The sequence below is a fragment of the Anguilla anguilla genome, chromosome 11 (assembly GCF_013347855.1).
Source record: "Anguilla anguilla isolate fAngAng1 chromosome 11, fAngAng1.pri, whole genome shotgun sequence".
In the NCBI taxonomy this organism is placed as follows: domain Eukaryota; kingdom Metazoa; phylum Chordata; class Actinopteri; order Anguilliformes; family Anguillidae; genus Anguilla; species Anguilla anguilla.
The window spans coordinates 19,887,338-19,911,122 of NC_049211.1; the positions used below are offsets into that span (position 1 = coordinate 19,887,338).

Sequence of the window (23,785 nt, forward strand, 5' to 3'; positions counted from 1 at the left end):
ATCTGTTTAGTAGCGGAAGGCAAAACAAAATAGCAAAATGCGTAGCTTAATGGAGAGCATTTTGGATTCAGTTTGTTTTAATTTCATTCATGTGAATATGAAACTATTAATGTGATAACTCAAAGTGAGTGCCTTGAAAACAATATATATTTTTTCAGGCACATAATAGAATGTTCGTGCTTGGCAAGCACTTTCTTCAGAAGGGTGTAATGTAACTGTGACACTTGGTAATGCATGTATCTGATATTTTGCTTCTGTACCGCTGTGTTATTGAGAATGTGGGCATGTGTTCAAGCCTGCTCTGAGCAAAATACAGTATGCGGCAGATTTCAGTAATGGATCAGCCTGGAGACGTTGATATCATTTCCTGGGAAATGTAATTGTGAAGGACATTTATTGGGTGATTTAATCTGACCTTCCCCCCATGATGACAAATCCAGAGCTTTGTTGCAGTTCTCACAGATCTGTACTCCTCTTGCATCTGCCTACATTCGTTTTCTGAGTACCCTGATGTTGCACTCCCACTAACCCACGGAAATTGTAATCAGGTTTCTGTCTGATGCGTGTCAGAGCTGTAGGAGCACTGAATAAACACACTTTGTGACAGTGGCATGGTGAGAGAAGCAGGTGAAGAGTGGGAACCCTTGGTTAGGTAGCTTTAAGGTTTGTGCTCTGCAGGATTCTGCTGCTCACCTGTCCCAGTGTTTTAGAGGGAGCCTTCTCTGGGACTCAATATAGTCGAGGAGACGATCTTATGTTACCTGCGATTTTGCCTGACTCAGAAATTTGACCATTCATTTTTAAACAACGCTTCTTGTTCCAGGCCTTCCTGTCTATCTGAAATATAAAAATGGGGTGGCAAAAAATAACAATGCTTTTTTTGGAGGGTTAATTTACAAAGACTATTGTTAGTGTTTAACCCCTTGTGACATTACGCAAAATACAATGGTTACTATTCTTGAACCCCCCCCCCCCCCCCCCCCCCCACCCTTGCTCTCCCCTTGCCACCTCCGGAAGTAGCAGGTCTGGAAGATTGTAGAAAATAACTACATTAGCTATCTAGTTTACAAAACCATTTATTAAGGTCCATTGATTGAAGTGCTTGTCAAATACCCCACCCACATCAACATGTCAGACATCCCACAATTTCACATGCTGCATTTATTATTCAAAATGACACCTACTGCTTATTTATATGTGTATAAAATAATAATGCAAATATTTTGTGAATGTATTTAGATGCTCACTGATATAAAACGGTATTTTTTGTACATCGCTTTGGATAAAAGCGTCTACTAAATAAATGTAATATAATGTAATGGGATCAAGTCTTTCAGTGAATATGCCCTCTGCTGTGGAGTCAAAACTGTTTTCACTGTCCTCCTCTTATTCACTCAGACGAGTGATTTCTTCCAAGGCTTCCAGATGCCAAGTCTTTAGTTTAGACTTAGGCATTGAAAAATAAATTTTTGTAGTAATACAACAACCCTGTTAAGGTATAAGGTCTCAAGAACCTTTTTGCTAGGGCATAACATTCTCAGTGTGCGTCCTGAAAAGGTTATGCTTTACTTACACAGAACAAACAATGTGTGTCCTTTCATGCAAGCCTAACAACCTTCATGCCATTATAAATGCAATTTCATTAGCTAAAATGGATTTTGTTCGCTGGACCCTTGCATTAATAAAGCTGCTGTCTCTACATACCATCATTGATGGCTTTCCAAAACACACAGAAGGTGAAGAATCCCAAGCCTGTTTTGCCTCCCCATGTGTTACAGAATAAGGAACAATTGTTGTGAAAAAATCAGCATGGTAAAATAGTTTATAGAGATAGAGTTGTGAGTTATAACACTTTCATATTGTGTGACCCGATTGATTTAAAATTTCGCCGTAAAAAATGGAATGATTGTAAATAAACCTGCATCAGCCCAAGGGTTAACCCCCTTCCCCCCTTGCTTAAAATGATAATTATCAGACACTAGTGTCTGATTTAAATGGCCATTGGGCTATAGGGACCAAACATGGATAATGAACCATTTCATGTGCTTTAAGCAGACTGAAGTGAGATACTATATCATTCAAGACTAAAATAGGCTGGCAGGTTCTATGCGGACTGAACTTTTTAATCTTAAAATATTTTAAATATGTATCCAGGCCAGTCTTTTTTACAGGTAATAATGTGACCTTGTTGTAATGGAAGTTTAATTGAGTTAGCTCAATTTGCATTTTCCTCATACACTACTTATCTAAAAGTATGTGGACACCACTTCTAATTACTGGTTTTAGCTATTTCAGCCACACCCATTACTAATAGGTGCATAAAATCAAGGATGCAGCCATGAAATCTCCATTGACAAATATTGGCAGTAGAACTGATTATTTGTACTGAAGAGCTCAGTTTAGTTTAGTTTAGTGTAGTTTATTAGGATCCCCATTAGCTGTTACAAATGGTAACAGCTATTCTTCCTTGGGTCCACAGCTCAGTGACTTTCAACGTAGTGCTGTCATAGGATGCCAACTTTCCAACAAGTCAGTTCATCACATTTCTGCCCTGTTGGAGCTGCCCCAGTAAAATGTGAGTGCTCTTATTGTGAAGTGGAAATATATTGGAGCAACAACAGCTCAGTCGTGAAGCAGGACAGCACCACTGAGTGCTGAAGTGTGTTATGCATAAAAATCATCTGTCCTCAGTTGCTACACTCACTGCAGAGTTCCAAACTATTGCTGAAAACAACGTTGGCACAAGAGCTTCATGAAATGGGTTTCCATGACTGAGCAGCCGTACACAATCCTAAGATCTCCCTGCACAATGGCAAGCGTCAGTTCTAATGGTGTAAAGCACAACCCCATTTGACTCCTGGAGCAGTGGAAAGGTGTTCTCCGGAGTGATGAATCACGCTTCACTATCTGACAGTCTGATGGATGAGTCTGGACTTGGTGAAATGCATAGTGCCAGCTGTACTGGCCCGAATAGTGCCAACTGTACAGTTTGGTGGAGGAGGAATAATGGTCTGGGGCTGTTTTTCATTGTTTGGTCTGGGCCCCTTAGTTCCAGTGAAGGGAAATCATAATGCTACAGCGTACATTGACTTCCTAGAGAATTTTGTGCTTCCAGCTTTGTGTCAACAGTTTGAGAATGGCCCTTTCCTGTTTCAGCATGACAATGCTCCCATGCACAAAGCAAGGTCTATAAAGAAATGGTTTACCGAGTTTGGTTGGGAAGAACTTGACTGGCCTGCACATAGCCCTGACCTCTACCCCGTCAAAAACCTTTGGGATGAATTGGAATGCCGACTGCGAGCCAGGCCTTACGCCCAACATCAGTGCCCAACCTCACTAATGCTTTTGTGGCTGAATGGAAACAAATCCCTGCAGCCATGTTCCTAAATCTACTGGAAAGCCTTCCCAGAAGAGTGTAGGTTGTTACATCAGCAAAGGGGGGTCCAACTCCATATTAATGCCCATGGTTTTGGAATGAGATGTTCAACAAGAACATATGGGTGTGATGTTTGGGTGTCCACTTACTTTTGGAAATGTAGTGTGTATAACCAAGCTAAAAATTCAGCACGCAAACAATATTCCTGTAATTTTGCTTAGTCTTTTCAGTATGTTCAGGGAATGATCTACCAGCTGGGGAGTAATTAAACTGCCAATTTAAACATGAACAAAGACAAAATTAATTCTTTACCACCTGCAAACTGCCTTGTTTGTGAACGAGCATAATTTCACTGTTAAGAACTTGCAGCATCATTAGCTTCTGTGTAAGAGTGTGATGGTGGTACACAGATGTTGAATGCCATTATGTTTTTGCTCTTTATTCTTTCTATTTCTTTTTCTTTGATTAAGCTTTTTGTGTCTATTTAGTGGGGGTGGGTAGTGGGTAGTACTGTCGCCTCACAGCATGAAGGTCCTGGGTTTGAATCCCGGCCTGGGCCTTTCTGTGTGGAGTTTGCGTGTTCTCCCCATGTCTGAGTGGGTTTTCTTCAGTTTCCTCCCACATTCCAAAGACATGCAGGTACACTAATTGGAGACACTAAATTGCCCGTAGGTATGAGTATGTGAGTGAATGGTGTCTGTACCCTGTGACATGTCCAGGGTGTATTCTTGCCCAATTCTTGCTGGGATATGCTCCAGAATCTATAGATAGTGGATTGATGGATGGGTGTCTTTGTAGTCTTACCATGTTTCAGCTTCCTCATACCAGATAATGCAGTGTGAAAATGCAGTAGAGGAGGAAAGCAGGATGAAAACAGGACTTATGCAGTAGCCATATGCAGTAAGTTATTATTTATAGATCCTACAGGCTATCGGGAATTGGGAGGGAATTCCTTCCAGCCGTTAGTCATTGGCTGATTGGTGAATTAGAGCAGGTTTGTCACTGCATTATGGTGAGGCCATGTGAGGATACAATACAGTGTGCTGCCAGAGTGCAAAGGCCAGGTTCTTTTCTTTTACGGTTACACAAACATAGGCACATGCACCCATTGACTTTTTACCTTGCTCTGAAAAATAAGGTTAATCTATTCAGTCCAATGTAAAATTCTGTATTCACATTTATATTTTTTTTGTATGGTGACCTTAGTTACACCTATAATAATACTGAACGGGGAGTTTTATCAATTGTAACTTTGTCATGATAAGTGACATAATATAATTGTATCCTTCAGTTAGCGCAGTTTTTTGTCTCTCAGAATGGATGACTCTTTATCCTCAGTGTTATTGACAGAGCTTATGCTGTTGAGCTCCGTAAAATACTTTTAAAATTACATTTTTGATACATTATGTTATCATTAGTGTGCCACATACGGCATAGAGTTACACTCATATGGCATTAATATGATGAAACATTTAAAAGTAGCCAGAGTAGTAGTATGGAGTGCCGAATCAGGGATGGACTGGACCAGTTTGTGGTTGAACGGGTAAATGAACAGGGTGGGTTATTATCCCACATTCTATAGACCCAACAGATGCTCAGCTCTGAATTCTTGACATTGAAAGTTCTGCGTCGTGACAACTGAAGTTGAACATTACAATGTGATGCATCTTGTGAAAATTCATTAGGAGGTATGATCGGGACTATATTGTGGCAATGGACTTTTCATAATGTAATACAGCACTGGAAACTCCTGTACTTAAAAGCAGAGAGGACAGAAGGAATGAAAGAGCAGAGTATCTGGAGAGAATATTGAATCTGTGGCATTGTATGGTTCCGCTCTGCCACCTCGGCGACAGCAGACTCTGCTTTCCCAGAAAACCATCTGCTCAGCAAGGCCACTGGGTCTCCGGCAGGGTTACAGATTAATACCAGGGGATGGCGGGCCATGCAGGATGGTGCCTCTGCCACTTACCCATCTGTCACCAGCTTGGGGGGCATCTGGGACTGCTCTCTTACCCATCATTGGGAGAGGCGTGTCTTCCTGACTTGATTGAGCTAGTGGGCGGGGTCAGTTCTCTGCTCTTCAGCATGACAGCTGGACACAGCCTGTTATTTTCTCTACCTGTTCATTTTTTGGATTACTGGCCTTACAGCTGGTTTCCCAAGGCAGAATCAAACTCCACTGGAGGCTTCTACGTCATTTTTTAGGTTTTGGAAAGGAAAAAAAATATATGAGCAGGCTAATGATCTGAACTTTCACATGACATTCCTGCAAGGATCTGAAAATGTCTGCAGGCAGGCACATTTCTCACTGGTGGAATGGAATGTTTCTGTTTCCATTTTTATTTCCTGTTGGTGTTATGCTGGGCTCGATTTACTGAGTTAGGACACAAGCCCAAGAACAACAGCTTTGGTGAATGAAAATACATGCTCTAACCAGATTCTTTTTCTGAATTGTCAGGCCTTATAATTTTGAGTGTTTTCTCTGTGTGGTCTCAAGAATTTTAATGAGCAGAATACTAAAAGGATGTTTTTCTTTTGTGAATTTGTTAACTTAATCTAAAAAGTGATTTTGATCTGACTGCTGAAGCAGCCCTGTGGGCTCCTGACATCCTACATTTGTCCTGTATGCAAACAAGTCCTGAGCCCCTGAATCCATAAAGATGAAGATCATAAACTGTAAATTATTGTATTGCAAACAGATTGGGGGTGGTGCACGCAATTAATCTTCTGTGCTTTCGCCTCACGTCTGCAGGTGAATTACCCGCAAAAAGAACAAGCATTAATCACTTGTTAGTCTTGTGGACATTGATTGATTTTTGAACCTTTACCTGAAATGTGTTTTTTCTATGAAATCGTAGTGCTGGAAATTGGAGACGGTTGCATTTTCATTTGGAGAAGTGCACACAATTCCTGTTGGCACAGCAAGCAATAAGAAAAGAAAAAGTTGTGGGGTGTTGATGAATGTGTGCGTGTATGTGTTGTGACAGTGGAAACACAGCCGCGTTTTCTTCTTCCTTCTTTTTTATGACCATTTCATGGTGATGAAGTGAGATTGTGGAGGACAGAGTCCCAAAGGGTGAACAGAGGAAGCTGAAACTGAAGGGCTATGTTCCTCTGTGACGCTGTGATAGAGAAACAGATAGAAGTGTGATGCTATTTATTCATTTGAATCTGTAAATTTCCAGGAAATTTCCACAAATGAGTACCCTATGAAAATGGCCATCTTCTTGCTAATCATGATTCCAGTTTTTTAATGTGCTTTTCAGTATAAGGTATTCTGTTCAAACTGCAAGTCTTAAATATAAGCAAATTTCCAGAAACATATCCTGATTTTTAAATCTAATTCATTAATGAAAGCAGTGAACTAAAGATATACTGAGTGTACATATAATTTACACATGTAGGTAATTCCAACAGTTGTTTATGGACCAGGTAAAGAATAGGGACTGGAATAATATACTGCTGGAATAATGTGTAGATGGACTATAGACCAGGTGAAGAACAGAGGTTCAGAAAGGTTGCTAAGGACAATCATGTGCCTCTATTAGAAATAAACCTTTAGTTTTTAAACTGCTGTTCTGCTGCCTTGCCCCCCCACCACCCCCCCAGAACAGCATGTAAAATCCCTGTTATTTCCGTTTGCACTTGGAATGTTGAACCGTAATGCTGCCTGAAATTCAAAACCATAGACACAGTGTCAGTAAAGTGGCAGCGCAAACCTGGAGGCTGGACCTGTCTGTTAAAGACACAGGAGCTTTCCCATGCTCATTTTACAGGGTTGACCGCAGGGCAGCTGCTGGTTAAGCACTGGCAACCAGAGGGAGACCAGATGGGAGTGCCTGTAAGAGTCACTCTGGTGAGAGCTGGATAAACAGGATTTTTTTTTTGGAAGAATTGCGAAACGCATTCTGTGACCAAGCTGGTCAAGGTATGGGTGCCATTTCTACCCACAGACATTTTAAAAAGTGACTTTTTGTTTGTGGTTTTTTCATTTTTATGGAGTTTGGTCTTTTTTATTTATAATTTATTGATTCTGTATGTGAGGGTGTGTGTTGAGCTCCGTGAATACCTTTCCCCGTGTGGGCGAGAGAGCCTGTTTTTGACTAAAGTTCCACTCTGTAACTTTGTTCCTCCTGTACCTCCTCCTGTACCTCCCTTCCCCTCTTTCTGTCTTACACAGGCTTACACAGGCCATTAAGTCTGAAAGGTACCAGCCTCATGAATACAAAGTGTCTGAGCCAAGCTTTGCCTTTTCCCTCTGTGTGCTCGCTCCCTCTCCCTCTCCCTCCCCCTCCCTCCCTCCCTCACCATTAAAATCGATCCCTCTCTCTCTCGCTCTCGCTCTCTCTCTCTCTCTCTCTCTCTTCCTCAGTCTCTGCAGCTCCGCCCTCTGTTCTGAGAAAGTGCTCTGCTTTCAGATTGGGCATGGGCACTGCGGCCCTCCCTCCTCATCCCCCCTCCCCTTTTTCTCTTGCTCGCTCCGTGAGTGAGTGAGTAAGTAAGTAAAGCAAAGAGGCAGGCGTGTTTCAACAGATGGCTCGGGCTGTCCTGATTCAGTCATTGCTGCTGGTTGAATGAGCTCAGAGAGAGAGAAAGGGAGAGAGACAGAGAGAGAGAGAGAGAGAGAGAGAGTAAGCGGGAGTCCAGAGCAATGAAACTGTAGAGAGGGACTTCTGCTTTTTCCTCCTCCCTCCCCCGCTCCCCCCTTTCTCACTTCTCTGTGTATCTATATTTCTGCCGTTTCTCAAAAGTCTCAAGGCTTGCAGCGTGGTGGTCAGTCTCGTCTGTCAGGGAGCTAGTGAGAGGACACGGCAGGACAAGGCAGTGGTGATGGGGCTGTGACCCCAAGATTCCAATCAGTGTCTGCCCAGGAGGACACCTGCTGTCTCTGACGAGCTCCAGAGGACCATAGCTGCAAGGTACAGTGACTCTGCCCTACTTTGCTTGCCTGCTTCTCCCTGGGATCCACATTTTTTTCACTTGCTGCTATTAGCTGCGCTGATGTAACCGGACTGGGAATTCTTAGGAGCCAGTGCAGTGCTGCTGCTAAGCAATGCTGGGCTGACAGACTTCTCTCACCCTCCTTTTCTCTCACTCACTCCTTCCTAACTCTTTCTCTCTCTCTCTCTCTCTCTGTCTTTCTCTTAAAGGAGACTTGCTCTTTACTCCTAAAAGCAGAGATCTATCCATTACTTTGTGAGTTTTTGTTGTATTTGGATTCTGTAATGATGGGACATTGTTTTGGAGACAGGAGTGTTCCCATAAGTTTTTGAGAGTGGGGAAAACTATGCTGTGAAACAAGGCTGGCAATGCAACAATCACTGTTCAATCACTGTTAGGTAGTGTTGCTCTTCTGCAACTCTTTTACTTTATGTTAGTCAGATTATCATTTTTCTATTGGTACATTAACACATGAACAAATAAACACACACACACACACACACACACACACGTATAGAAGTAACGATGTAATTATGCAGTCATCATTTATATTTAGAAAATAGTATATATATCCACACACTGTTATATTTTTTAATAACAGGAGATTAATTGCGGAGCTGGGAGCTGTGATCATGTTGCCTTGGGGTGAACTTGTATGTTGACTTTGGGAATATGACAAGTGCAGTTAAGAATGGTTGGACTGTATTTGCTGAGGGTGTTTACATTTGGTTACAAATTCCCACGACTGACAGACAGACAAGTGAAGCTTCAATTAGGGGTTGAATTGCATCAGCATGGCGTCCCCCGTAGAGGTTTACCTCATTTCCCAGAATGCAAACAAGGATTTGGCCTGGTTCACATACTGAGACAATCTGATGGTCAGATCAGAACATCTCTCCTTCTGGCAAGAATTGGTTAAATAGTGATTGTGTGATGTATTGTATGTTTTTGTTAATCAATGACAATTTCTCACTTTTAAAAGGCAGAAAGCCTGCTTCATTGCAAAAAGTCTTGTTTTTTGAGTTTAGATTTTTTTTGTCAAAGTGATATGATTGGTTTTTATTATTCTCATATTCATGTGGTGGAGTTTAGCCACACATCTGTGAGTGATATGATTTATGGATGGCACTGCTCAAGTTCTCCGGAAGTTCTTTCTTGTGCGTGGCTCGATCCGGTCTGGGTAGGTGCAATGCCTGTGATTCCCCCTGCCTATCCCCAAAAAACGAGCAAGGACAGAAACCGAAATAAGGGGGCATATTGAGTTGTTTGCGGCTGCTCCAGTGAGACAGCTCTCATTATGGCCACATACATAATCGAGTCCCTATCTGGAGTGCTGACTGTCAGCTGTCTGGGAGTGCAGCAGCGCATGGAGGACAGGGGGTCAGGCCCAGCGGCTCGATATGAAGACATCCTGCGTGTGACATCTACACACAGAGCCAGCCGCCCGTCCCCTCAGACACCTTCCCTCCGGCAACACCCACCCTTAATGCAGCCTCCTGAGCTGTTCTTTGCGCAAGGGTGTGGGACACACAATATTCATTCGGCAACTATTTATGTAACCATTTCTCAAGGACTTTTGGGGTTTGAAAACCGCTCGATAGTGGCACACACCCAGCGTGCTAGGAGAGCAGGGAGGAAGGAACTGCCTTTGAAAAGTATTGCATTTACTTTAGCGATAGCAATGCAGGGAAGTCTGAAAAAATGTTATTGTTTTGTTGGGAAAAAAAAACTGCATTTTCATTTTTTATCATTAAATGCCACGTTCTAGCTCAATGGTTTGAAGAAACAATGCTGTATATTTCTCAGTGTGTTTCACAGGGGCAGCAAAATGGTTCTTTCTGGCTTAGTTTCTTGTGATATATAGTCATACTTGTCATGCGCCAAGCTGATCAGTCATGTTTTAATACACAAAAATAATATGCAGTATATTTACTGATATGCAGTGCTATGTGATAATGTCATATAGGGTGACAGAGGCCTGGATTCAATCAACATTTGTTGGCAACTTCCAAATCAATGCAAGGATGTGTTTGTTTTACTTCACAAACATGGTTTTCAGAGTTTATTTTCGTTATCACTGAACTTGGTAAACTCTTTTTGTGAAAGGAAAAAAGACGAAGACAGATGTTTGTTGAATCCAGACCAGACTGCCTCTAAAATGGTGGTGCGGAGCGCAAGAGGTTGAGTAATTTCACTGCTCTGCTTGACCACCGCTCTCTATCCCAAGGTCAACCATCCCCTACCATGGTAGCTCACCATGTGACTTTCTCCCCCAGCCCCTGTGTGCGATGATAAGGCCAGACGTTCTAGGAAGCATTGAAGAGCGACATACTGTCAAGCTTTATTGATCCGTAAATGTGCTGGATTTACTTGCTTTCACTGCCCACATACCGGCTATATGGAGACAGCTCTTCCCTTGCCTCCAGCAAGGGTATATTCCTCAGAACAATTTGAAGCACCTTTTTATTTATTTTTAGACAACAATTTGTTGTGTAACCATTTACATTAATTACTATTATGGATATTTTGATTCAGTTGGGATTTCTTGATTTCTTATGCTGTTCGTCCATCTTCTGTCCATTGTAATCAGATGCCTTGTACAATGGCCTCTCTCTCTCTGTGGACTGAGGACAATGCCTGTGAATTCTGTATGGGAAGAGCACTATATTATCTCTCTCTCTCTCTCTTTCTCTCTCTCTCTCCCCTCCCTCTCTCTCTCTTTTTCTCTCCCTCCCTCCCCCCTCTCTCTCTCCCTCTCACTCTCTCTCATGTCCCCTGCTGCTTGTTGGCTGAGGTTGACAGGCAGTTTTTCACCGGATCAAACATGGAATGACCAGCATGTGATTCCCGCTGCTTTACCCCGGCAGCCACAGCATATGGTCTGGAGTAACTTGCTCTTTAATTGTAAATGGCGGCGTTTGTCTCGGTAACATGTGGCATATTGCACACCTTGTGACCGCTTGATATGAAGACATTAGCGCAGACTGCCCTCCCCTGCATTCCCCAGATGTCAGTGCCTGCTCTGTGCAGATGAATGAGTACAGTGTGGCCAGGAGATGGACTCGGTCACCTCTGGTGCAGGAGAGCCGGAGTCCCACGCTGGCACTTATCCCCTCCTCCTTCAGCAAGGTTAAGCACCCCCGCTGCGCCGTGCACCTCTGACCCTGTGGCTGGGCTGTGTGCCCGGGCCAGCTGGGCTCCTCCACCGCTGCAGGTCAGCTGTTTCTGGGGTGGTTGTTTTCTGGTTTGTAAGTTGGCGATGAAAGAAGTTTGACGTTGCGTGGCGGACCGCAGCCTGCTTTTCCCCCGGCAGTCTCGGCTGACCGGCTTTAACCGGCCCGGCGGGCGATAATTACCAGCGTGGTGCCGCAGTTTAACCGAAGCCAGAGGAAAATATCTGATGACGCGGTGACTGTGTAACTATGGAATCACGTGTTGCGATTTATAATCGGCTCAGCTTACGGTCAAAGGGGGGAATATTGCATTACATCTATCCGCTTTTTCCTCACTTGGATTTGTATTTGTTTTTCTTTGTCGCTCCGCCTGTGACAGTGCTGGAGGTCTATGCATGCTCACGGCCCTGTGGCCCCTGTGGCCCCTGTGGCCCCTGTGTTTGATTGTATGCATGTAGGCGCAGTCAAGCGCTGATGTGCAAACTGCACAGTTGTGGGGGATGAGAGTGATGGGAGGGGGGAGGCGGATTAGCGGGGGTTAGGAAGACAGGGGCAAGTAGCCTCTCAGTGGGATGGTGTACTAATATGTTGGATTTAACAGCAGGAATCTGTAACTGGCAGATATTCCCTTGGTAAAGCTTACCCTGGGACTAAACAGTTCTTGGGAATCCCTGCAATCCATAAAATCCAGTTACTGTGTATTCTGCCGGATACCAATATTTCTTTCATTTTTGCTGTTCTTTTAAATGAAAATCCATTTCAATTTTTATACATTTGAACAATGGCTGAGGAAGTGCTTTCATAAAATAAGCAGTGAAAGCATGTTTCCTGACATGTTTCTTTTGTCTTTCCATTAATATTGTCAAAACAGAGTGCCATAAAATAAAATACACAATCCTTACTTGGAAACTCTCACAGGTCTCTTACATTTTATTTTTTGCTGTGATCTTTGAATACTACTTTTATGTCATCGCCGAAGGAGATTATGTGTCTGTTCAATGTCTCAAATCTAAAACCACTGGTCAAAGGTTAAATTGTTCTGCCGGAACTGAAATGGGTCTCATGATACATCAAGTTTCCATGTTTTTCTTTTTTTTAAATTCAGCTTGATAGATCAGCAGGGACAATTGTTTGTGGGCAGATGGGATCGAGCAAATAGGTTTCACTTTGCTGTTGTTGTGCTTGTCATATATATATATATATATATATATGTTTTTTTTTTCCAGTGGAAAATACAAAACTCCAGATGTGCTCTGGCTCTATAGCAGAGGGATTAACGGTGCAGGCGGGACGTTGGCGGGATTAACGGTGCCGATGGAACATGTGGCAGAACACCCACTCCCAGTGTAACCCTATGTACACTCCCAGTGTAACTCTATGTACGCTCCCAGTGTAACTCTATGTACACTCCCAGTGTAACTCTATGTACGCTCCCAGTGTAACTCTATGTACACTCCCAGTGTAACTCTATGTACACTCCCAGTGTATCTCTATGTACGCTCCCAGTGTAACTCTATGTACACTCCCAGTGTAACTCTGTGTGCACTCCCAGAGTAACTCTGTGTACACTCCCAGTGTAACTCTGTGTGCACTCCCAGTGTAACTCTGTGTACACTCCCAGTGTAACTCTGTGTGCACTCCCAGTGTAACTCTGTGTGCACTCCCAGTGTAACTCTGTGTACACTCCCAGTGTAACTCTGTGCGCACTCCCAGTGTAACTCTGTGTACACTCCCAGTGTAACTCTGTGTGCACTCCCAGTGTAACTCTGTGTACACTCCCAGTGTAACGCTGTGTACACTCCCAGTGTAACGCTGTGTACACTCCCAGTGTAACTCTGTGTGCACTCCCAGTGTAACTCTGTGTGCACTCCCAGTGTAATTCTGTGTGCACTCCCAGTGTAACGCTGTGTACACTCCCAGTGTAATGCTGTGTACACTCCCAGTGTAACTCTGTGTGCACTCCCAGTGTAACTCTGTGTGCACTCCCAGAGTAACCCTATGTACACTCCCAGTGTAACTCTGTGTACACTCCCAGTGTAACTCTGTGTGCACTCCCAGTGTAACTCTGTGTACACTCCCAGTGTAACTCTGCACACTCCCAGTGTAACTCTGTGTACACTCCCAGTGTAACTCTATGTACACTCCCAGTGTAATTCTGTGTGCACTCCCAGTGTAACTCTGTGTACACTCCCAGTGTAACTCTGCACACTCCCAGTGTAACTCTGTGTACACTCCCAGTGTAACTCTATGTACACTCCCAGTGTAATTCTGTGTGCACTCCCAGTGTAACTCTATGTGCCCTCCCAGTGTAACTCTGTGTGCACTCCCAGTGTAACTCTGTGTGCACTCCCAGTGTAACGCTGTGTACACTCCCAGTGTAATGCTGTGTACACTCCCAGTGTAACTCTGTGTGCACTCCCAGTGTAACTCTGTGTGCACTCCCAGAGTAACCCTATGTACACTCCCAGTGTAACTCTGTGTACACTCCCAGTGTTACTCTGTGTGCACTCCCAGTGTAACTCTGCACACTCCCAGTGTAACTCTGTGTACACTCCCAGTGTAACTCTATGTACACTCCCAGTGTAATTCTGTGTGCACTCCCAGTGTAATTCTGTGTGCACTCCCAGTGTAACTCTGTGTACACTCCCAGTGTAACTCTATGTACACTCCCAGTGTAATTCTGTGTGCACTCCCAGTGTAATTCTGTGTGCACTCCCAGTGTAACTCTGTGTGCACTCCCAGTGTAACTCTGTGTGCACTCCCAGTGTAACTCTGTGTGCACTCCCAGTGTAACTCTGTGTGCACTCCCAGTGTAACTCTGTGCGCACTCCCAGTGTAACTCTGCACACTCCCAGTGTAACTCTGTGTGCACTCCCAGTGTAACTCTGTGTGCACTCCCAGTGTAACTCTATGTACACTCCCAGTGTAATTCTGTGTGCACTCCCAGTGTAATTCTGTGTGCACTCCCAGTGTAACTCTGTGTGCACTCCCAGTGTAACTCTTTTCACCTGCTCCTGCTTCCGCTAATGCTGAGAGGGCGTCACCGGGCAGGGTCAAAAGTCAGATCAACAGGGTCAGGAGCAGTGGCTCTGTCAGGGACACACATATACCCCCCATACTCAACCGCACTTCTGCATCAAACCCAAATATCTCTGAGAAAATAAAACGTAGCAAACAGCATGTTACAGTACCTTGTCCTGTAACATGAGAGACGAAATGTAGACCTAACCAGGTCTGTTTTTCTGGGGGCAGATTAATCTGAGTCACTGTGTTCTGAGCAGCTGTGATGAGGTTCATACCTCAACTGTGACTGAGGTTGTATGGGAGGGTCACACTTTTTGTGGAGTGGGGGGATGGGGTGCAGGGGGGCGTAAGTTGGAGGGAGAGTAAATCTTCTTGACCCAGGAGAGGGTAAAAAGCCCTTCTGTGTGCCAATGAGGCATTCTTCATATTCCTTTCACATGGCACCGATTGGTGGAGCCTGTTTAACATTACCTCCTCCCCACGGCCCCCCCACCTCCATTTCCCCTAAGCCCTCTAACTCCTTCTGCAGTGGAATTTTGTACAGGGATTTGTCCTGGTTTTGTGAAGCAAGCTCTTCAGCAGCTACCCATACAGAAAAAGAAGTAAATGGACTTAACCCTTCTGTTTCCTGAATTTTAGGTCTGTGTGAAGTTGAGCAGTAGGCATTCTGTTTATTTCTTAAAATAAGCTTGAGTTTGCACAGTGAAACAGGATGTTGACATTATTGTCACATACACACAGCCACGTCCATTCATTTGAAGTAAATTTCTGACTGCTGTCTGAGGGGCACACCCTGTAAATATTTAAAACAGTAAATATTTGATGATGCTAGGCACTGTGAGCTAAAATATGTCATTGTTCTTATTGCAATCTGCTAGGTTGACTAACAGTGAACACACTATATAATCTCAATTTTTAGAGGCAATCATGCTCTGACTGTATCAGTCAACACAAGCATGATTTTTGGCTCAAATTTCCTGCTGGAAAAAATATTCAATTTTGAATTACACCATATAAATATTTTATACAATGTATTTTTATTCTTATATTTGACTGTTATTATATATGGATACTGTTTTCTTCACAATCATTTGAACATGAATTCTATAAAAAATGTATCTTCTACATTTGGATTTAAACAGAAGCCTCCTTGATGTTACTGAAACATTTCATGCTGAAACCGGGACAGAGACTCTGTCTTGCTGTGCCTCAAATGGGTCAGACAGTGACTTCACTGCGGTGCTGTTAGTGAGACCTGCTTCTTCACGCTATCTGGAGGCTAAAATATTCATGTTCGTGCCGACTCATTGGGCGCTTGGAGTGACTCATAGCCATGCAAGCCCCCCCCCACCGCGCTGGGCTGCCTTGGGGTGCTGGAGACTGCCCGGGGGGCTTTGTTTTGATGGTTTACCTATGCATAATTTAACCCGCAGTCTGGCAGAATCCTCAAATCAACTGGCCTCCTTTCCCCTCAGGAAGCTGACGGCAAGCCGCGAGGTTCTGCCCCCTTTTAGCCCACCTGTCATGTCCCCCCTCCCCCCTCCGCCCCCACCTGCTTGACACTCCCACCTCCGGCCCCGGGGCCTAGCGCTGGCTCAGTGTCCGTCCTTCATCGGGGCAGTGACAGGAGCCGCGCGCAGCAGCGGCTGCGTTTCGACCCGTCTGCTAAGCGTGACACGCATCACAGATCCCGCCGTCGCGACGTAGCAGCGAGCGACTCCCAGTGAGGACGGGCCAACGCAATAACAGCTTCGGTGAGCAGACCTGAAAGTCAGACTGAAATGAATCTGCAGAATGCTGGGAAAACCGCGGAGCTGAGAAGGTAGGTCCGCTAAGTCATTGCCTCAGTGAATAGAGAGTGATGCGAAAAGGTGTGCCGATGCAATTTTTAAAAGTTCTGGTGAGAATAAAAGAATAATCAGGGCCTTCGTGCTGTGTGCCCTGGCTGGAGCGGTCTTGCTATACTACATTGCGAAAAAGCAATCATCTTTGTTTCTGGTTGAGTGAAGAAATCCTCTGTGACTTGATTCACACTTATCTTTCTAGCTGTTTGCAGCAAGAGCGAAACTTGTGGTTATAAGGGATTTTTTTGTGGGGGCGGGGGGAAGGCTGCTGTGAAATGTGCTTGATATCAGCTCCACTGGTTTAATGACACTGACAGAAGCAAGTTGTTTGGAGTACTTTTCAACTGCATTTCCCGCATGCATGCAGTTCTAAATATCCTTAGATGTATAGAGTACATGTGTGGTTTAAAGCATCCACCTCTGATAATACTCCTCCACTGTTTCCAAGCAAGTGCTTAGCCTGCACAGTTCACTTCAGGGCTTCTGTGCAAACATTTCTGATTTTTTTTGCTCATTTTTTCTCGTGAAGATGATTTCCTGTGAACTTGCAGATCAGTTTTTATCTGATGTATTGGCTTGACAAATTGGCAATTTGACATTGTTAGGTCCAACCATGCAAAAAAGGGGAAAAGATTTGGACATCCTTTTTGGTATTTTCTCACTTACCATTTCACTCCAAAATGGGCACCAGTCTTTGTTTGCTATCCAGGATGAATATATACCCGAGCCATGCTCTTGTCAACTTTTCTGGTCAAACTTCCAACTCTTTAGGTGCTAGACAAACTAAAAAAAATATCTCTGAGAAATGTACATCAATATGAAAGTATAAATTTGTTCTGAATATTAGTGGCAAGTTATTTAGATGGATAATAGATTTAGTTGTGTCAGTAATCTGATTGGACTGTTGTCTACAAGTTTAACATCTTTAAAACAAATTATATGGGCAATATTATTTCAGCTGTATGCTTTCAAACGAAAATTTGTTGCCTATTTAATTGTTTATAAATGTACCCCGTTAATAATGTCATATTTATCTGTACACGGTTCTCTTTAGTATGTGCAAACCTCACCATTTGTCCAATAACCGATAAGATAATTCTGGACCGTGGCGAGTGTGTCAACCTGACGCCCGGAGCAGTCCTCTCGGGTACGGCGGATCTAATCGCGCTGCGGAGGAGGGAGGCGCTGAGAGCTGTCGCTCCGCTCACAACACAAAGCAAGGTGATATTGACGGAGGGCTGCTCACAAAACCGCAGACACCCCTGCTGGGTGACAGAAAGCGGATATCAGTCACAGCGACAAGGCTCAAGGTGACGGCGCGGGCTAATCTTCCGCGCCGCCGAAGCTGGCCTCGTCGCCCCTGTGAGGTCTGCGGGGGTCCCCCCGGGCGATTTAATTGCGCGCAGTGAGGCGGCAGTTTGAGCGGGCGTGTGTGTTTATACACGAAGGTGCGCTACGCTAGCCCTCCCCGCTCCCTCCCTCACCGTCGCAGGCCACAGCCAGCAGCATACCAGGGAAAACAGGGTTAGATAGACTGCCTCTTATTACCGTGCCAACGTAAACATTTCCAGCGCGCGGCGTCGCTCAGCGCGTGGCCCTGCGTGGCCTGGCCCGCGGCCATGGCGCACAGAGGCGGTTTCAGCGGACAGCCCCGGGACCGGGGGCAGAGCCGTGCCTCCGCAGTTACCCCCGCACCTCTCCCCCTCGGCTGGGTGCCGCGTGAGGTGCCAACAGCGAGGTGGAGGAGACGGCAGCCGCAGTTCAGACCTGGTTTATATCCACGGGCTTTAAGCGGAATGCCCTGGGCAGGAGGGGGATGCTGAGGGGTTCTTCTAGAGCAGAAAGAACAGATTTTTTCCTGTTCTTTTCCACTTTCCTTTTTATTGCTGTAATGGTGTTCAGGGTGCTTCTTTACTCTTTAATACTGTCTTTTGTTACAATTCTCTGACATGATTTAAGTGACCATGCAAATTTGCTCAGGGCTATTGTGATGCATTAGTGGCAGATTTGTGTTGTTTTATGGCTAAGATGTTTCTCTGAGTAACTTGTGACAGCAAATACTGTAATGGGCATGATATTTACTGACCGATATCCTTCATTTGGCTAGGCAAGTAGCTGTAAGACCCAGAAGATACTGTAATCTGTGAGGCATTTACTGACCAATATCCTTCATATGGCTAGGACAGTAGCTGTGAGAGCCAGGCCGCAGATGTGTATGGTCATGGAGCCGATAGGAGGGGGTGGGGCAGAGGTAAAATTTGCCCTCCTATGAAGCGCAGCCAGCCTCCTGATTCTATCTGGCCACAAACCCAGGCCACCAGGTAAATCCAGCGAAGCTTTCATTTCACGCTCTGCTGAAGGTCCTGCTCTCTCTCGCAGTCCGTGCTGCGCACGCGTAATCACGGTCAGTTCTGGGGCTCCTCTGCTCCGCTGTATCTGCAGGAGGCTGTGAGCCGGGTTGCGAGTTTAAGACTTAAATGGAATGGGAAACACAGCTTCTTCCTTCTGTTCTTTCAGGTAAGGTGCTCTGCACAGTGACTGTGCCTTTACTGCAACCATTGCAACCTGCGTATTGAATCATGAAGCGTTCTGTAATACAGAACATGTTGTATGTGGTAATATTGTCAATTTCTATTTATTTCTCATTTCAAATACTTCAAATGGCAATAAAAGAAAATGGTAATAAGTGTCCCTAGATAGTTTTATGTTAATGCTTTTTCTTGTATAGTGTTTTATTAACTAGAGGGAAACAGTTCATGTGGCCAGCAAAGGTGATGCTACCTACAGAAAGGACAGCGGGAGTATGAGTGATTGAGCTGAGAAGCGGCTCTGAACATCGTTGCTCCGGGCGTCAGGTTCAGGCGCCGGCGCTTTGTTTTCATTTATCTCCAAAGGTCAGCGGGTGCGCTAACGAAATCAGCGGAGCAGAAAGATGCGAGGGGAGGCGGGGGCGGCGGCCTCTGCCTTCTGGTAATTAGTTCCACAACTTCGGATAATTTCTTCTAAAGAGGCGAGTTTGACTTTTTTTTCCCTCCCCGAGCGGCTTTCATTCAGGAAAGCCGAACGCTGCGGCTTACGGTCCGCTCTCTCAAACGCGGCGGGACCGAGGCTGATCAGCAGCTGCTGTGCCCTAAGTGAGAAATGTCCTTTAATTGGAGCCGTTTCCACTGAGGGGAAATGAGCTCGCGCTATATAATGGATACAATGGCAAAAAGGAGAGGGGAGGGGGGGACTGTTGGTTTATGATTTTTGTCTCTCCTTTCATGTCTCTGCTGCCAGTAAAAGGCAGCCCGCTGCGGTGGAGTTTAAGTGTGCTAAAAGGGAACAAGGACGACGGCTTTCGCGAGCTGAAGAGCCTTTAATGACTGGAGAAGACGCACTGAGAGTGCGGAGAAACTAAGTTCAATGGGAGCTGCGTGGCGAAGGCTAAATAAAGCGTGACGAATGGGAATGTGTCTTATCAGTGTTTCGTGGGGGTGGGCGGGATGCGGGGTCCACGCGTGCCGTCTCTGAGGAGTCCCCCGGCTCGCGTGGGTGTCAGGGTTCTACCGCCGCCCGTCGGGCAGTGAAAATATTTACCCTGCCACTTGCACGTGTCGCCTGAAACTTGCCCATTCATGTGATTTCTTTGCTCCCAGGTGGGTCCTTAGATCACGTTCATGAAGATGTCAGATGAAGGTGTCGCTGGGTCTCTGAGTGATCTCCTCCCTCCTCTCCGTAGACTTGAGAAAGGGTACACAGAGCTGCAGACAGCGTTTATCAGCATCTTCATCTTAGTCCAATTTTATGGGAACGCTCCTTAACTTTTGAGAATTGCTTTTCCCTTTTCTAATGAATCTGTTTAATTTTCCTGAAAGCATTTTTATCTCTGCGCTTTGTCAGTAAATGAAGTGGAGTGGCATCGCGGAGACTTTGATGATTAATGTCCTTTAATTACACCTTCACCGGTCGATCGGCCTCACACACCAATGCAAAGGGAGGCAGAGATGCTTGTGTGAATGGGGCTCACTGTGTGAAGATGCTCCCCTGGCTCGTCCCCCGGTATCAGGAGACAGGAGCCTGGGACTCCATTAATAATGGCCCCTGATCAGAGCAACGTTAACCCCCCCCCCCCCTTCCACCCCCACCCGGTCACCATGGAGCCACCACCCCGTCCGCCCAGACCCACCATTCATTAATCTTGCGTTCTGTGAAGTGTGCGTGATGTATTTTTAATCAGCAACCTCTGAGCTCCCAGCGAGACAGAACAACAGCAGGTCCGGTATCTCGGAAAGAGAGAGAGAGAGGGAGCCAGAGAGGGAGAGAGAGAAGCAATTACACCCTGCAACCATGGAGTAAATATTTTACATCTCCAACTTGCTGTTGAGGAAAAAAAATGTGCGGGCGCAATCTTGATAACAAAAGAGCACATGGGTTGCCCGGGGAAACGGGGCGGACGACAGAGTAATGGGAGAGCGGGTACAAGGCTCATGAATAAAGTTAACCTTTAGACTTGCTTGTAACAGCGGTTGGACAATCTCGATTCATCATCGTGTGTGTGTGTATGTGTGTGTGTGTATGTGTGCATGCATGTGTGTGTGTGTGTGTGTGTGTGCAATTTTGTGCACGTGTGTATGTGTGCACATGTTCTGATGATGTTGCTGCTGTTTGATAAAACCAAGGAGCAAAAACACTGTAAAAGAACAGCTGTATAACCAAGAACCCCTCTGGTGAAAAATGCAACCCCATCACATTGGGTCAAATCAAGGCAGGGACTCCCTGCAGCTGCACCTTTGTAATCTGGGCCCCTCTAACAGGAGCCCTCTCATGTCCCAGCAGAAGACCACAATTTGCCAGACCCTTTCATTGTGTCCTTTCTGTGGGTTAGCACACACACACACACACACACACACAAACACAGACAAACACGCTCGCGCCCCCGCATACACACAAAACACATGCACACAATCAGTCGTGCTGTGAGAGCCAGTGGGGGTGTTTGTTTCTGCTGCACAATGCAAATTGAATTAAAGCTGCTCTGACCTGGATGCGGTTCCTGCTTGCACCCGGGTGACCTCTGAGCTCAGCCCTGACAGCCAGTGCCCTGGGAACTGCAGAGAAAGGGGTGGCAACACAAGCCCGCTTCACTTTGAAAAGCAAAACACGCCCACACACACACACACACAAACACGCTCACATACAGTCATATACACACTTATACATGCACATACACACACGCACGCACACACACGCACAAGCACATACACACACACGCACACCCTCATACACGCACACGCACACACACACTTATACACACACTCATACATGCACAAGCACACATACGCACACACACACACACACTTACGCACACACATGCGCAAAAACATGCACACATGCGCATACACACACACAGACACACACACAATATGCCCTCTTTTTGAAATCCCAGGCATTGCTGTGCATTGTTCCAGCTTTGTATCGCTTAATAAGAATTAGTTAATGGACCGTGGGGGTTTCTCAGAAAGAGCGGGAATGCAGATTAGGGCCTTTTTTCTCCAGTTCTGCTGTCCATCTTTCTTATTGACAAGATGGCGCGTTTTACTCATCAGTGTTCACTGGCTGATTATTCCTGGGAGGAGGGCTGAATGTGCAGGGGGCCTGTCACTCAACTGTCTACACCCACAACCTGGGAGAAAAGACAAGGAGCAGAATTAGACAGCCACACACAAGCTGAACTGTTTTCTAGTGCTGCTAGTACAGCAGTCTGAATGATGAAAGTATCTCTTCTGAGAATTTTTTTTTTCTCCCTCAGATGTAACATTGACGCAACACTAACCGTTTTATATGTATATACACACATAAATGTTTTGTACAGCTAAATGGACATATGTAAATGAGCATAATTAAGACGCATGTTGGGATTTATTACAGTATGATTTTAGCCATATTTATTAATTCCTAGAAAAGAGAAAAGAAATAAATGAGCTCCAATCCTGTAACCAATCAAATACTGTGTTATCATTGTCTGCTGTAGAACTGAAAAAATTGACCTGCTGCCTATGTGAATAGAATGTTTAACATTGGTTTGAAACCCCCGACTAACTATAAAGGTTTTAAAATGACTCACTCACCTCACAAAAAAGTCTATCTATTTTCAGTTACGGACACTGAAAGAACAAACTAAATTTTTATTTCCTATTAGGAGTGTGGGGCATTGCTGTGCCTTTACACAATAATATAAACAAAACCATATGTCTGCAAATTTGCAAAATTATTCTCAGCAATGTTATCCCTAAAATTACATTTGCCAGAACCTTTGAGTCATCTCAGCAAACATAAAGCATACAGGCCAGGCTCTTTTCATTTGCTCGTGCTTCAGGGAGAAGGTGGCAGCATACCTGTCTCACTTCACTGTGTGTGTCGGTGCAAGTTCTTTAGCCATGGCAACTTTACGCATCTAAAATTAAATGTGGCAGCCTTGCTGAGCAGAATATCTCTGAAGTGACTAAATGAAGTTTCCCTTGCCGAGGTACCGGGCAGCATGATAAGGACAGTGATTAAGTGAGGAGGCAGATTGTGTTTGCACAACTCTCTTCTGTGTTCAGCATACAAAACCGAGTGTCTCTCCCTGTAGTTCATGAATCAGTGTACAGGATGAATCATCACATTGTATAATGCCCACTGAAATAAGATAAGGAGAAAGAGGTTGAGTTAGGGAGTGATGGAGAGGAAAAGATAGAGAATGTGAAGTATCAGAGAGGGAGAAAGTAGCTGAAATACCTTTTGTCCCTTGATTCCTGGCTAACTACTCCAAAGACGTACATGACCCTCACTCTGATTGCCAGTGTAACCTGAAGGTTATTCTATACAGATGACTGACAGCTGCACGCCCTCCAGCAGAGGCTGTGAGTGTCAGTGGCCCATTTGAAAAGTGTACATCACTGTTGGCCGGAAGGCAGTCTTCCCAGCAGCACCGGCAGAGTTAGAACCCTTCCCAAGACATTCCTCTCGCCCCCTTGGTTTCAGTGGTGTGTTCACACTGACCACAGGCCTGCAGACTGTACAAATCTCTCCTGCTCGATTTACACTCGAATAAATCAATTGCTGGTTTCAGATAACTTCCCCGCAGTAAGTGGTTTATTGATGCGCTGATTAAATTCATTATGAGGTGCAGCAGAGAAGGCCTAACGCGAAAGGCACCTCGTGATTGACAGGGATTAGAATTTGGGAGAGAATGTGCATAAAGAGTCGCTCTAATGTGTGTAATTACAGACAGTGTAAAAGACGTTGCTGACAGAGGGCCGGTGTGCGCAGGCAGCGCTGGGCTGGTGGGGGAGATGCCCGTGAGGTGTAAGCAGATCCCTGTTACGCCTCGCCTTGTTAACACTGAAACAGGGTTTGATGTGCGCCGCTCGAGGCTAGCGGCTAATGAAGGCCGGCGCTGT

At 45.1% G+C, this 23,785-nt stretch overlaps 1 protein-coding gene across 1 annotated transcript in view; it reads left to right on the forward strand.

The window, feature by feature from the left end:
* Positions 1 to 7,869: 7,869 nt before the first annotated feature.
* The window catches only part of LOC118207736 (extracellular sulfatase Sulf-2-like), a 118,039-nt gene continuing 102,123 nt past the window's right edge, over positions 7,870 to 23,785 (forward strand). Inside the window, exon 1 of the mRNA XM_035381689.1 lies at positions 7,870 to 8,298. The gene's annotated coding sequence lies outside the window, so the exon portion shown is untranslated. The remainder of the gene's footprint in view (positions 8,299 to 23,785) is intronic.